Raw genomic sequence first — 14326 nt, 5'->3', positions numbered from 1 at the left:
CTAACTATACACTATGTAGTGGTGGTCATCTATTGATGTCATTTAGTAACAATGTTTAATTCATAAGGACCTACACAGGGTAGTCCTGCTTGCGCCGTGCCTAATGGCCCCGTGGTAGTATGCACTCCCCACGGCAATCCACTTCGGCACCCAATCCTGCACGGCGAGCAATCTGTCGCATAGGCCAACTCCGGAATGCCGACTTGTGAGGAGCGACCCTCACAAGCATGTGCGAATGAGCACAATGATAAGCAAGCATAATCCATAGTCTCACAGTTCTTGGTCATCATGTCTCAAGCATGTAAAGTTTTCGCTCTCGACCTATAGGTCAGAATCTCAATATAATGAGTAATGTTTGTATCCACTAGATTAATAAACACATAAAATGATGCTAGTTTACATATGCCCTTGCAAACTTGTCAGTACAATGGTACTAGAAGTCAAATCACAGGTGAATGTCCTCGTTTGCTACTTTATAGAGGCATAATAAGATTATCCAATATCTATGCATTAGAACTGAACATTAAAACATTTATGCATGCTTTCTTACTTCATAGAGGTTTCATTCAATTCAACAAAACCAGCGTATTTGTGGCATTCAATACTCTTTATCTAGTACATGTTCACATAATTGCACACAACTATTAATTCTATAGTATCATGTAGAACATAGGGGAAATTCACTTATTCTGGTGAGGTCAAACCCACCTACTAGTCGACGACTCTTGTTCACGTTGCAACTGCAAGAATTCGAAGTCTCCAAGTCTCCTAACAATAAACCAGAAATCAACTAAGAGCTGAATTTGCACACCTATAATAGAACCTCTCATAATCCGATAATATGGATTAAGTTCTCACCTAGGTTTAGACTAAAGCCCAAACCTGCATCAATCCAAGGGGGAAGCACTCCTAGATCATCTCAATTCAGCCCCACGAAGTCCCCATATTCAGCTCGAGGTGGTTGCCAAACCTGCTGTGAACTAACTATAAAAACTGCATTGAACTATTACCAAAATATCTAATTTTGGCGAAATCTCACCTTGTACAATACTATAGCTTGAATCCCCATTTCGGTTCAGGTTACTGCACCAAGTTTAACCTCCAAAAACTCCCAAATGTCAGCCGAGAACAATCCAACGATCTGTCGCAAACCTACTGTGAATTAGCCTTAAAACAACCTTAATACTCTTATAAAACTATTTAATATAGGTTAAAATCTCATTTGTTCAGCTTCTTAACTTGGAATCTCACTCCCTGATGCTTGAAACACTCTCAAACCAGCTCACCAGGGTTGACTAATCAGCTCAGAATGGCATTCGTAGCTGCTGTTAACAATAGATCCAAAATCAGCATCACCCTTCACTAATAAACCTTGTATAGTCTCAATAAAGGGTAATTAATCATTTAATTACCTTCTTAAGGCTTTGATCCAGCTCTTCCTTGGACTAAAGCAGAAGAATTACATCAAAGGAGCTCTTCTCTAGCTGCTGGAACCTCCTTCCAACTCGGCTGACAGCAAAGGGATCAAAACACTCAAAATCCCATACTACTACTCAAACTAGGGAGAAGTTGAACTAATTACCTTTCAAAAGCTCTCTCTCAGCAATCCTCTGTAGGATACTTGAAGAATACTACCAAAACACCTCTTCCATCCTTCAAAAGCTAGCTCCAAGCCTCCTATATCACCCAGCTATAATAAAGGAGAGGATATTAAGCTCAATTCCCTTGATTCCACTCAACTAGATTTCAAAACCCTAGAGAGAGTAAGAGAAGCAGCTCACCCTGCTTTTTCAGAACTTCAGCAACCTTAGAGGAGTTGCAAGGGTCATGCAGGGGTTTAGAGATAAGATTGGGAGAAGAAAAGACTAAAATAGGTCTACTGCCATGCAGCTACTGCTGGTGATGCTATTGGTACCGGTACAGATTCATATTTGTACCGGTACAATATGCAGGGTTGCAGAATTGGCAATAGTAATGCACTTTTGTACATCCAACCTTTTAATCACTTCATTAACTTACCGAAATCTCTCTATAGCTCTTTAAAATACGTGGAATAATTCCAAACACCATTCCCACACTCGAACTTGGCAGTTTGCACCAGTTCAGTGTACTATAATGAGGCTGTGCGCGGGGTCCCCATTGCATACTATTTGCAATTAACCCAACAAAGCAACAACCACTTTACAAATAATGCATAAAACATGAGTTTCGAGCTCGTTACCCTGATTCGCTGCGCAGCGAATCAATCTAACCAGTCGATTTGACTTGTCTCAATGCAAAGATCCTCGTGCTTACTGTCCGGAGCGTGATTGACGGTCGGATGGCTTCAAAAATCAAAACTGTAGAAAAACCTCTCTAATGGCATGCTTTCAAAAGCCGGAAAGCTGAAACTCAGTGACGAAGGGTCGCCGGCAGCAATGGAGGTGAGCACTGTGTTCAGTAAGTCGAGGGGATCGCCATGCTCACATTCGGATTGATTGGGAAGTGTAGGATGACCGGGAAATGCCAACCGGGTCAAACCGGCCCTAAATAAAGCTCGAACAGGGAGTAGGGGCTCCGGCCGATTGCCTGCGACCCGGCGGCGCCTGCGCTAGTGGGGATGGAGTGCGGAAGGGGAGAGGAGCTCTGTCACCCCCCGGGCCGAGCAGGAGCTCGCCGGCGCGTGCGTAGACCCGCCGTGTACACCAACAAACACAATACACACAAGGCGTCTACTAACAAGGATGAACATAGAAGTCCTAACAAGGCTATCAGAACGAGTATAATAAAATTACTAAAGTTCTAACATAAAGAGATACACAAATTAGATACAAGAGGTATGCTACTAAAACCAAAAGACTAGCAACATCTCTAGTACAAAACATAATACATCTTTTCCAAAGGTACAAAAAGAAAAGATGACACGGGTCCAACTAAAGAAACTCCGTAGGGCTCTAGCTAGCCACTAACCCCTTGCCTCGATCCCTAGCCACTCCCAATGCAGATGGCTTTGAAAACATCAACAAAATAGAGGTCGTGAGAACTATTAAAAATAGTTCCCAGTGGGCAATTCGCGGACCTCGACGAAATGCTCCACTAGGCTAACATAAGCATGTTATAGGGTAAGTTAATATGCAATTATGAAAAGTAGTATTTAAACATGTTCATGTAATAGTCATGCTTCTACTAAATGATTACTATCATGTAAGTGATGTTCTATTGTCATCTGATCAACTATATGTCAATGTCGATTTACATGCATATCAATTGTATGCTAATGTCCCATTACGTGTACAATCAACGATATGTCATTACTAGTTTACATGCATGTCCATTATGTTCATAATGCTACGATGAGTGATGATACTTTTCTTTACTATTCTAACCATACAATATGCCAATCAACAAAGGTATAATATACTACCACTAGAATGTCGATGCTAAGAGTGACTAACATGAGTTCACATTATGCACTATCAAGTATGTCCACAAATCCAACTAGGATGCACTTTCTAGTAGTAATTTTCTCATTTCACTTTAGGTATCATAGTTCAATTCTCGTCATGGATCTACACGTGTGTAGTCCAGCTTGTACCATGCCAAAAATGGCCCCGTGGTAGTCAACATCCTCACTCTAAGAATGAGCCTCCCCCACGGCATCCCATTTCGGCGCCCAACCCGCATGGGTGAGCTTGTGTCGCGTAGGCTATCTCCGGAGTGCCCGCTTGTGGGAAGCGACCCTCACAAGCATGTGCGAATGAGCACAATGGCAAGCAAGCATGATCAATAGTCTCCAGTTCTCGGTCATCATATCTAAAACATGGAATATGTAGCACGACCCCAAAGGTCCCAATATAGTATCAAGTGTTAAGGTTTGTCATTTACTAACCCAAATGTCACTACATGACGTTCACGTTTACTATGTCAAGTAACAATCAATAGTTCATATGCACACAACCCTTGCCATTATCCTATCTAGGATAGTTCACTATTGTCCAAGTCTCAATGAGAGTTCACACATAGTCTATTCCACTATAGCTAAGGAAGTTACTTTCTTATGGTGTATGCATAGTTACCGCAATTATTTACGATGCTTATGATGCAAGTCATACACATATATTTTCTACCCATGCCTCCACTTTATGGAGTAATAACAATCATGCGAGTGCTTTCATTTCATTCAATAAGGTCACATGCAAATATTCAACTAGAATAAATGTCCCAACTTAGCTTCTTGTTCAACTTACATGTATTATGTCACAATGTCACAACTACTTGCCTACAACAAGTACGATTTCATCATGCATTACGCGTCTTGTAGAATGCTAATTCACAAAGTGCCCCTACTATATAGGGTATAAATTCTACATGCAACACATGTGTACTAGGTACTCTATCATTTTACCATGATTCAATATGCAAGAGTATGTTTCCATCTAAGTCTTATTTTCGTGGAACAATTGTTACATTCACAATCTAACATGCTCATTAAGGTTGCATAAAAGAGAAATCCTCATGAAGTATCATTTTATGCCTAAGTCCACAAGTATGCCTCTACTATATAGAGCATCAAATTTTCTATGCATAACATGTATGTATTAAGTTCTCATAAATTCCAACATGTCATTTTGAACATGATTAAGTAACTAATTATGTCTTGAAATAGAAAGATAGACATAGGGGGAATTCACCCATTTCGGTGAGGTGAAACCCACCGGAAGCACTCCGAACTCTTTCGTTTCGCCGAACGAAGTTGTCCCCCAAACTTCTAGCACCCTAAAAGAAATTCCAAAAGGGTTAAAAGTCTCGAACGAATATCAAACTAATTTCACCAAAAATCACATAGAAAAGAGGTGAAAATTACCTTTGACCAAGCTACACTTGACCAAAGCCCAAATCAACCCAATGGATCTTCAAATCCAACATAAAGGAGAGTTCTACACTCATCAATTAGGTTCCAAAAGCCTCAAATCAAGAAACCCCAAATAAAACCCTAGATTTCACATTCTAGGGTTTCTACACAAAATTATACCAAAAGAAGATCTAAAGAGAAGATATAAGATGCTAACCTCTCAAGAAGCTCCAATCCAAGCTAGGAATGAGCTAGGGTTAGAAATCTTTCCTCCAAAAGGCTCCAATCCAAGCTCCAAAGCCTCTCCAATGGTGAAAGGGTCACCAAGATGCAAAATAGAGCAAAAGGGAGAGATCAACCTCAAAATACTCAAGTAAAAATGAGCTAAAAATTCAAGGAAAAGGAGTGGAAACCTACCCTTCCCCCTTCTCTGTCGCAGCATACAACCCCTGTCCAAGGGGTGGGGGTGTATTTAAGGTATTGCGACAAAAGCGAAAAGATCTCTCAAAAACTGCCAGACTACAGTTTACACTGTGTACCGGTACACGGAAAAATATACCGGTACAAACCACTATGCACGCAAACTCGAGCCTCGGGTTGACAGAATATCCCCATTTGTACCGGTACAACCATCAAGGTATAACCGGTACACTTTCTGTTCCGTTACAACCATCAAGGTGTATCGGTACACTTTCCTGCAGAAAGCAACCTGAGAGCAGCCTAAGTTCTCCACTTTGGTGACCTTAAAGCTACTTTAAATACCTCAATTCTCGGAATACGAGCCAAAGGTCGGAACACGGTCGATGACCCTCCATAATATCTAAAAAAACTCAGAACACAGCTCAACACTCGAACCTTGCAATTTGCTAAAGTCCAGTGTGTTACAAGCCCTGTGCTCCCCTTTGCCGGCGGCAGAGTGCAGCGGCAGTGACTCCTCAAGTTGTGCGGCCCGCATGGCACGAGCTTGGGCTCGTGGAGCTCAATGGTGGCGGCGGCGATCGGGGGTGCCACAAGGCAGCAACGGCGGGGGCGGCGGTCAGGGGTGCCACGGGGTAGCGGAAGTGGGTCGCAGAGGCTGGAGAGAGGCGACAAAGGAGGCCCGAGGCGGCAGGAGGCCATGAAATGGCGGCGCGGAACAACGACAGAGCTCTCCACACAGCTGCGGTGTCACGCCCCGGGGTCCCTTTGAGTTTAAAAGATAGTGGAAAAGCGTCTGAATTTTTTTTTTTTTTAAAAAAAAAACCTGACCCCAGAGTATGCCAGACCCGCCACAAATACAGGGATTCCACTATTCACACGGACAGAGTCTCCCCTGTATTTGCACGGCGTCGCACAAGTACAACAGTACAAACAGGATACAACCACAACTAAATGAATATANGAGAGATGTTTCAAGTACCTACTGGTGGTAGGGAATTCAAATACGAGTTTGAATTAATGGATTTCGGGTTTCCACCAAGGCCTATGTGTGATATATGGATTAGTTGGAGAGAGGTCGGATTTTGTCGCAAATCGGCAAGCAAATCGGATGAAACGAAATCGTAGTTTTGATGCCCCCGTCGTGCTGAACGCGATGGCACTGTCGGATCGAAAAGACTGAGATTTTTACATGCGGCTAGGGCATCACTAATCTTTGCAGTGACAGATCGGGACGGTTATGAGCGGTGCCAGCGGACCCCCGAGGACCTCCGGTGTTGTCTCATGGTGGCGCGGCATGGAGGCGGTGATCAGGTCTCACCCCACGACCGCACATGCTCTGGGAGCTCAGCCCAGGGCACGGTGGCACCCCAGGGCACGGCGGCGCCAGGAAAGCCTCGAGGATGGTCGCCGAGGTCCAAGTGGTTGGCGGTGGTGGTCCCGGTGGCAGGCGGCAGGATCACGAAGTGATTCGAGCTCCCCTCTCATATCACACATCAAGAGAGAGAGGGGGGAGAAAAAGAAGAAGAACTGTCCTTTTCTCCTTCTCCGGTGGCCAGCGGCAGCCACTGCGGTGGTGGCCGACCTTTCAGATGGACAAGAAGGAGATGAGGCTTGGGGGCAAGGGTTTGGGGTTCTCAAAATCCCCAAAATCCTTAATCTAAACCTATAAACCACTATTCTTAAAGGATAATCTCTCCAAAGTCCCCCAACTCTTGAAGTTCGAATTCAAGTTCCTCTCTATTATGTTTCTCTCGTAGAAAGGTCCCTGCCCGCGAGTTTTCACGCAAAACGGAGCATTAACCTCTTCGAAAAAGCAAGTTCAATGCAGAATAAATGCCCTCTATGTGATAAAACCTAATTTTCTAAAAAATCGTGCATTGAATATAAAATCCGTCAAGGCCATTAGTTTCGGCACATTCGGACTATCAAAAATGAGCTACGGATCACCCTAAATGGAGTCCGATTCGCATCTAAAGCCCACCTCTCTCTTTGGTCATCACTGAAAATGCGGGTTACTATTCACTTTAAGTGAAAAGTAATAATTGCGTAAAATTTATTTTAAATCCTTTTTCGTTGAAATTTAGTGGGCAAGCAGAAAGTTAAAATACACACGATAACATTTAAGAAGATGTCCAACATATATAGGGAAAAAATCTCAGTCCTCACAATTATTTGTGGGAATAGGGTTTCTCCTCCACCCAACCCTAACCCTAGCTCCTATCTCCTCCAAACAGAGACCAGCTGCCTCCCCTCCCTCCTTTGCGTGCGCCGGGCGCCTTCCGGCCTTTAGCGACCGTGCTTCGGCTGACCAAACGCTGCTAGCACCCTCACCACCGCTTTTTCTCCTCCAACACGTCCACCCTCCTCTCTTTCTCTGCCCGAGAGAAAGGCAAGGTGATCCCTCCCTCTTGGGCCCCTCACCGGTGCCACCCCAGACCCCCGGCGAGGTCACCTGCAGGCTGCAGCCGCCCTCGAGCGCTGCCGCCGTGGCTGGTGCAAGTTTGCTGCTAGCTGAGGTTCGTATGGCTGCACTGAGCTGCGCCGTCGCTGCCCCCTATCTCCTTCTCTTCCTCTCAGTTCCAGAGAAAGCTCGTGCCCCTCCCTAAACTGCTCCAGCCATCTCCTTTGCTCGAAAGGAAGTCGAGCCCGATTTGAAGCTGTGCGGGCTTAGCTTGCTTTCGAGCTGCCGTTGCTACCTTCCACCGCCGGCTAGCATGACCGTCGACCTTCCCCCGTCGGCCGCACCCCCCTATGATCGACGCGCTCGCCACCTAACCGCCGCCGGCCGAGCTTTGCCCTATCTGCCCTAGCAAGCTCGGTTAGGGCTTCTTTTGGTTCGCATTTGCTGTTCTGGCGACCCGAGGCTATTCTAACCCTCCGGAGGTGAGCACAGTCACCCCTGGGTAGTGTTGATCATAGTGCTCACCACATTTGTGTTCGACGAGGCCTGGATTATCAGTTTCGCCTTCGTCTCTCCTGGGACACATTCTTCATTGAAGCTCGGCTTGCTCCCACTAGGGATGTAATTGGATACGGATACCTAAATTTTATTCGAATCCAAACCTGAACAGAGTGGATTTTATCCAATGTAAATGGATATGGATTCAAGTATGGATATAAAAAAAAAAAATTCGACGGATTCGGGTTCAAGTATGGATATTTTTAAAAAACCTGAACCCGAACCCAAACCTGAACCTGACCCGGACCCAAACCCGACCCAAACCCGAACAAATTTAATATGATATAATATATAAAAAAATTCAAACCATTAGATCTAAATCTAAAGGCCAAAAAATTACTTACACTTTTATAATCTAAACCAAAATACATATATTTTTATAACCCAAACCCTAATATACAAAAATCAAAAACTTCTCATTTTCCAAGCCCTCTCCATCTCCAAACCTTAATAGTTAAAACCTCAAAAGAGAACTACTTCAAAACCTTCCTTTTTCCGAAACCCTCTCCATCTCCAAACCCTAATAGTTAAAACTTTGAAAGAGAACTACAGAAGCCGTTGTAGACTTTTGTAGTCTCTTGATCATTCTTCTCCAAGAAGGTATTTTGGCTTATTGCTTTCTCCAAGAACCACAACCTCAAACCTAAGAGAAAAAAAGGTGAGGATTTTTTTTTAAAAAAATGAAAATTAAAGTTGCTTCTTTGATGTGGGTTTTTTTGATTCTTCATATATGTCTTTTTTTCTTTATTTTTTAAGTTTAGTCTTTTAGTTCTTGTAGGTTGTTGTGCTCTATTTAGAAATTGTGCATTTATATTAGACATATGAAAATTGTATTGTTGTTTTTAATTATTTGAGTTTGTACATTTCATATTTGGATATCGCTATTATATAGCATGAATGTTTAATATTGTATTTGAATATGTATTTTGAAATTTTAGTTTCTTGTATAATATGTTTCGAAATTTGGTAAATATTATTTTCGGGTTTGGATTTTCGGGTTTAGAATCGGGTTTCGGGTTTTGGTCGGATTTGGGTTTGTTTCGGATTCGGGTTTGGGTTTTCGGGTTCGGGTTCAGGTTTTAGATTTTTGGTTGGGTTCGGGTTGAATATGGATTTTTAAATCCATCGAGTTTGGGTTTCGGATTTGGTAGTCGGGTTCGGGTTCAAGTTTTTAAAAACCTGCCCCGAATCCGATCCACTAACATCCCTAGCTCCCACGCACTCCACAGAGGCTTGTGGTGCTTCGGATAGTGAGCACGACCTTCGTCTCGACGAGATCTTTCTATTGGTACCCTCGGTTGGCCTCGAAGCACTCGGATTGAGGTAACTGCTCTAATCTCCTCAATATGCATAAATATATTGTAATTATTGTGAAGGTTAGGAGTGTTTATGCAATTGTTTCACTGTGGGCTGTATATTCATGTTGTGTGCAACCTCTAGTGTAGTGTCCCTGAGGTTCAGCTGCCTGTGTGATTTCAGTATCTGAGGCTTGTCGACACATCTAGAGAGTGTTGGGATAAGCAGGAGTCGTTTTGGCGCGAAATAGACGCAAAACGGACTCAACGCGATGCGAGAGTGAAGTTCTGACACTGAAATATGCAAAGAGCAGGATTTCAATATTGAGTACCGGTACCTGGAGAGAAGTAACGGTACCCCAGTAAAATCTCAGAACTAGGTGCTCTCGGTTTTGCGCGAGGCTAATGCTGAGTACCAGTACCGTTGAGGGGTACCGGTATTGAGCTCAGGTACCAATACTACATCGGGCTAGTACCGGTACCCAACGCGCAAGACTGCGGGCTGAGGGCTCGAGTACCGGTATTCAAGCTGAGTACCGGTACTCCAGCTGGAAAAGTGAGTTGGTAAGGGGTATTCTGGTCCTTTGATGTGGCATTCAACCCAACCTTATCCTCAGCCTTTATATATGTGTAGTGAGCTTCAAAGAGCAGGGTTCTTCTTCTTTCCCTCTCTCTCTCTAGCTGGTGTGCGCCTTTCGTCGGGGAGTCGTGGATCGAACTTGTTTGGCTTCGACATTGCTCCGATGGACCGTTTGGGCGCGTGGGTGTCGCGGTTGCGCTATTGGAGGTTGGGCGAGTGCGTGGGTTCCCTCTTGTCGATTTCTCGCCGTTGTTGGACGAGAGCTCGAGGTGGGTTGATGTTTACCGAAATCGTCGGATTTCCTCCTAAGTTGGAGATTCGTCAGCATGTATGTTTTATGTGTAGTATCATGTTTAGTAGCTCAGTTCATCAATTTGCATAGCTTTTATGGAATCTGAATTTGGAGCTTTAATTTCTGAACCTCTTTACATGTTGAACTTGGAATTGACTTAGGAGAAAACCAGTAAACCTATACTGTTAGTTTCTGAAAAGTTACCAGATTTAACTTTAGGAGCTATTATTAATTTGTATCACCGCTGTTAGTGCGAGGTGGATACCCAGATTAGTGTAGGATGAGTTTACGCTCGTGCTGGGAGGCCGAGCTCGTTTTACAGTTGTGTGCAGACTGTTTCGTACTGTCGGTTGCCGTCGTGGTTGATGGTGGACCCAGATTTGCATCAGACTGTGCCAAGGGCACGTGAACTTTGGTTGTTAGACCAGTTAGATCCATTTACATTGACTACAGCCTGTGAGAGCCTGATTGAGCTCGGCAGAGACACGCTTGCATACTCGGTTGGATCACGCCTACGAGTGCCGCTCCGGAGTGAGGCTTTTACTTGCGTTTATGTCGCAGCCGTCTTGTTTTGGACCGTTTAGTTAGACCGGCCATTCCCGTGGGTGGTGTACGGTGTAGTTTGGTTACAGGCAGGGTGGGTCCGTTTGGGCAGCCCTAGTGAAATTTGGTCAGTATGCTGCATATGTATATCTACAGATAGATTGTGTTGATTAGCGATAGTATAGTGGCATGCAGCTATAGAGTTCTGTCCAGCTTTCCTTACTATCCCTTGGGCATATTTCTGTAGACTTAGTTGGTGAGCCGTTGAGGTCGGTGGCGTTACTTACTGAGGACTACTATGTTTTGCAGTAATTCTCACACCCAGTTGTTGACCCTTTTTGCAGAGCCTTCGTCTGCGGCTGCTACTGTTGCGGATTCGGATCGTGGGAAGGGAGTCGCGAGCTAGATCCCTACCAGTCTTGTCGCCGTGCTAGAGGAGTACCATCCAGAGGTAGTATTGGGGCTTTCTTTGTACATATTGTTATGTTGTCGTTGTACTTACTGGAGCGAGTTGGGTTGCGGACTTTTGTATGTACAGGAACCCCTTTATGTTATTTATATATTTCAGTTTAGCAGCTCTTTACTATCTGGTTGTAGCTATGATTTGTTTAAAGGTACAGCTATCGCTTCGTATACTCAAAAAATTTCTGGATATACGGCTGGTCTATTGGCGTGCCCGAAAAAACGTGGTAATCCGGGGTGTGACATTTGGACTGGTCGTGCAAGCCTCGGAACCTTTTACGAAGATGGAATCTTCCTTTTTTGTGTTTTTCGGCGAAATTCGTCGGTGAAACGTGGTTCCAGTTCGGAATTCACCCAACGGTGTTAGAATGCTCGTGTTTTCTCCGCTGAACCTTGTAGTCTTGTCATCTGCTTCGTCTCGAGTGTTCAGAGACGACTGGTGTGCGGTGGAGGGTTCTAGTGTCGAATTTGACACTTCCGAGAACCCGAGTTGGAAAGATTATTCGACGATAACTGTTTTGATGTAAGATTTGGTGTTTGCTACCAGGACACCCAAAATGGTGTGTTTGATGCAGCAGGTGACTCGTGACTGGAGTCGGTACATTTCGGGACACTTCGTGGTCCCGGCGGCGTCCCTATGTGATTTTCGGGACTTCCAGCGAGTTACGGAGATTTGTTTTAGGAAACCGATTCCGTGGTAAATTTTGGGGATTGTGAGTATTGTTAATGAGTCAATGGGTTGGACTCTGACCTTGTTCGTACGTCCGGTCGGCAATCTTGCACAACTTGAAGACAGATGCGACAGAGATACAAGTAGGTACTTCGATCCGAAGTCAATCTAGTGGTTCACGCTCGGTGATGTTCCCTCCACCCTCTCTTTCTATACTACTTGCATTATTCACTATTGTTGAGCCTGACACCATGTGACCCTAATTCTTATTGCTCTACTTAGTCATTTCCTATACTTGCTGATCGTGATCTAGAAATAGAGCGGTAGTTGACTATACTTGTGCATGATGTGACATCAGTTGTGACCTAGTTGGTCAATTTTCGAGGCTCTTGTTGTTTGATGATTATTCTCTTGGTATAACTTGAGGGGTTCGATTGTTGGCTACTTGCCGACAGCTATTGAGCATATTTGCATCGATCGCTACTTGCTCGTCAGCATTTCACGTACACCAGCAGTTTCGCTACCGCAACGATGTTCGTTTTCCAGAAAAGTGGTTGGGAATGCCAACCCGTGAGCTCAGGAGCTTATACTAGGGTTTATGTCTATTAGAGCAGACGTGGGACTTGCTTGAAGTCTTTAGACCGACACGACGGATTTGGATTGGGTACTTTGGGACTGTTGTCTAGTTGATGCATTTTATTTACAGTAGCAGTAGTTGCATATGTATTTTTTTTCCTATTTTACATTGCTACTGTATTATGTTTCATAGTTGTACTTTTGGTTACTAGTGAGTACACTTGCCCTCGTCGGCTTGTGGTACCTAATGGAAGACCTTTGTTGGTTTCTTACCCCCCCTAATTTCAGGTGATCTTGGAGGTACAAGTCTGGATGAGGCGTGAGGTGCGTAGCTAGCGAGCGATAGAGGTTCCGCCCTGATGACATCTTTGGTTCTAGACTTACTCTTTTCCCTTTGTTGAATACTTAATTTATTGTAGTTCAGTTTGGTTTTGCCTCAGTCTTATTTTGACTATGACGTTGTTGGAATCTTAAATAAAACTATATTGGAAACATCGTATGGATTTATGTAAAAAAAGAAATGGTTTTCTACCCCTCGTGGTAGCTCTTTTTCAAAAATGAAAAGTTTTCGTGTGGAAAACAGTTTTAAAAAGATTTTTCGGCTTTTCGTAATTTTAGTGTTTCAAAATGAGTTTCTGGGTAGGAAACACTTTCAACTGATAGATGTGAAATATTGTGAATCTTGTGAATGTATAGTTGTGAATGTATAGTTGTGAATGGATATGGTTGTGACATGTACTATATGCGATGCCGTACAAATACAAGGAATACTCTATCCATGTGGACAACGGATTCTCTGTATTTGTGACTGGTCTGTCATCCCCTTGGGTCAAGGTTTTAAAAAAAAATATAGGGTATTTTTCGCTTATCCATTAGCTTCAAATTAGCCTTCTTGATGGAATGTCTAATGTTTTTTCGCCTGGAGAATTAATCGGATTGTTGCGAGCGGAACGAGCAGGGCGTGCTTTAGGCAATCTTATTGGGAATAACAAGAGCTGAAAGGGGCGATCTCGTAGTTCTTGGTCTGTGAAGATGCGTTGTTAGGTGCTCCATTTTCCCATTGAGGCCGAACCTAAACCTGTGCTCGAAAGATAGCTGTCCATACACTGATAAGGGATGTATGGATTCTCGAGAAGAGAGGAGCCGTGGTGGTCCCCCCCGGACCACTTTATAAAAAGGGATCTCGGGGTGTGACAACAATATAGAGGAGAATATAAAAAGCAGGATGTAACTAATGGAGGCATGAAAAAAATAAATTAACTCTTTCTTTCTCCCCAATTATCCTTATTCTTCCTCTTCATCTTCCGAATTTACTTTCCTCTCTTAACCACTACTCTGATCTCTCTTTCTTCTCTATATTTCCTCTTTTTCTTTCCTTCTCTCACTCAATTATCTCTATTTCTCCAATCCTAATATATCCATCATCCTCATCGCCGACCAAGCCTCAGAGCAATCTCATCATCAGTGGCTTCGAATCGTCCGGGATATTACAATTTGGTATCAGAGCGGTTCGATCCCAGGATTAGGTGCAGTGTAGTCGCACTACTGAATCTGATCCCTTGGATCGTCGAATTAGCAACGCAACAAAGCATTCGAGCTACGGGAACTGACTTTAGTTGGATTCCGACAAAGGATCCCACTGCAGGCCCAATTGGAGCCTAGAACCGCAGGTAGGAGTGCGCGAACAGCTTCCCAACC

The 14326-nt window shown here is 43.9% G+C and overlaps 1 long non-coding RNA gene across 1 annotated transcript; it reads right to left on the bottom strand.

Moving 5' to 3' along the window:
* Positions 715-1132, bottom strand: LOC109723587. Its single transcript, XR_002219709.1, has 3 exons — positions 1040-1132; positions 859-970; positions 715-768 (listed from the first exon to the last, which is right to left on the bottom strand). It is a non-coding gene; the product is annotated as an uncharacterized LOC109723587 (long non-coding RNA).

The sequence above is a fragment of the Ananas comosus genome, linkage group 2 (genome assembly GCF_001540865.1).
Source record: "Ananas comosus cultivar F153 linkage group 2, ASM154086v1, whole genome shotgun sequence".
Taxonomy (NCBI): Eukaryota; Viridiplantae; Streptophyta; class Magnoliopsida; order Poales; family Bromeliaceae; genus Ananas; species Ananas comosus.
The sequence above is the reverse complement of the archived record's forward strand: the minus strand, read 5'-3'. Positions and strand labels throughout refer to the sequence as shown.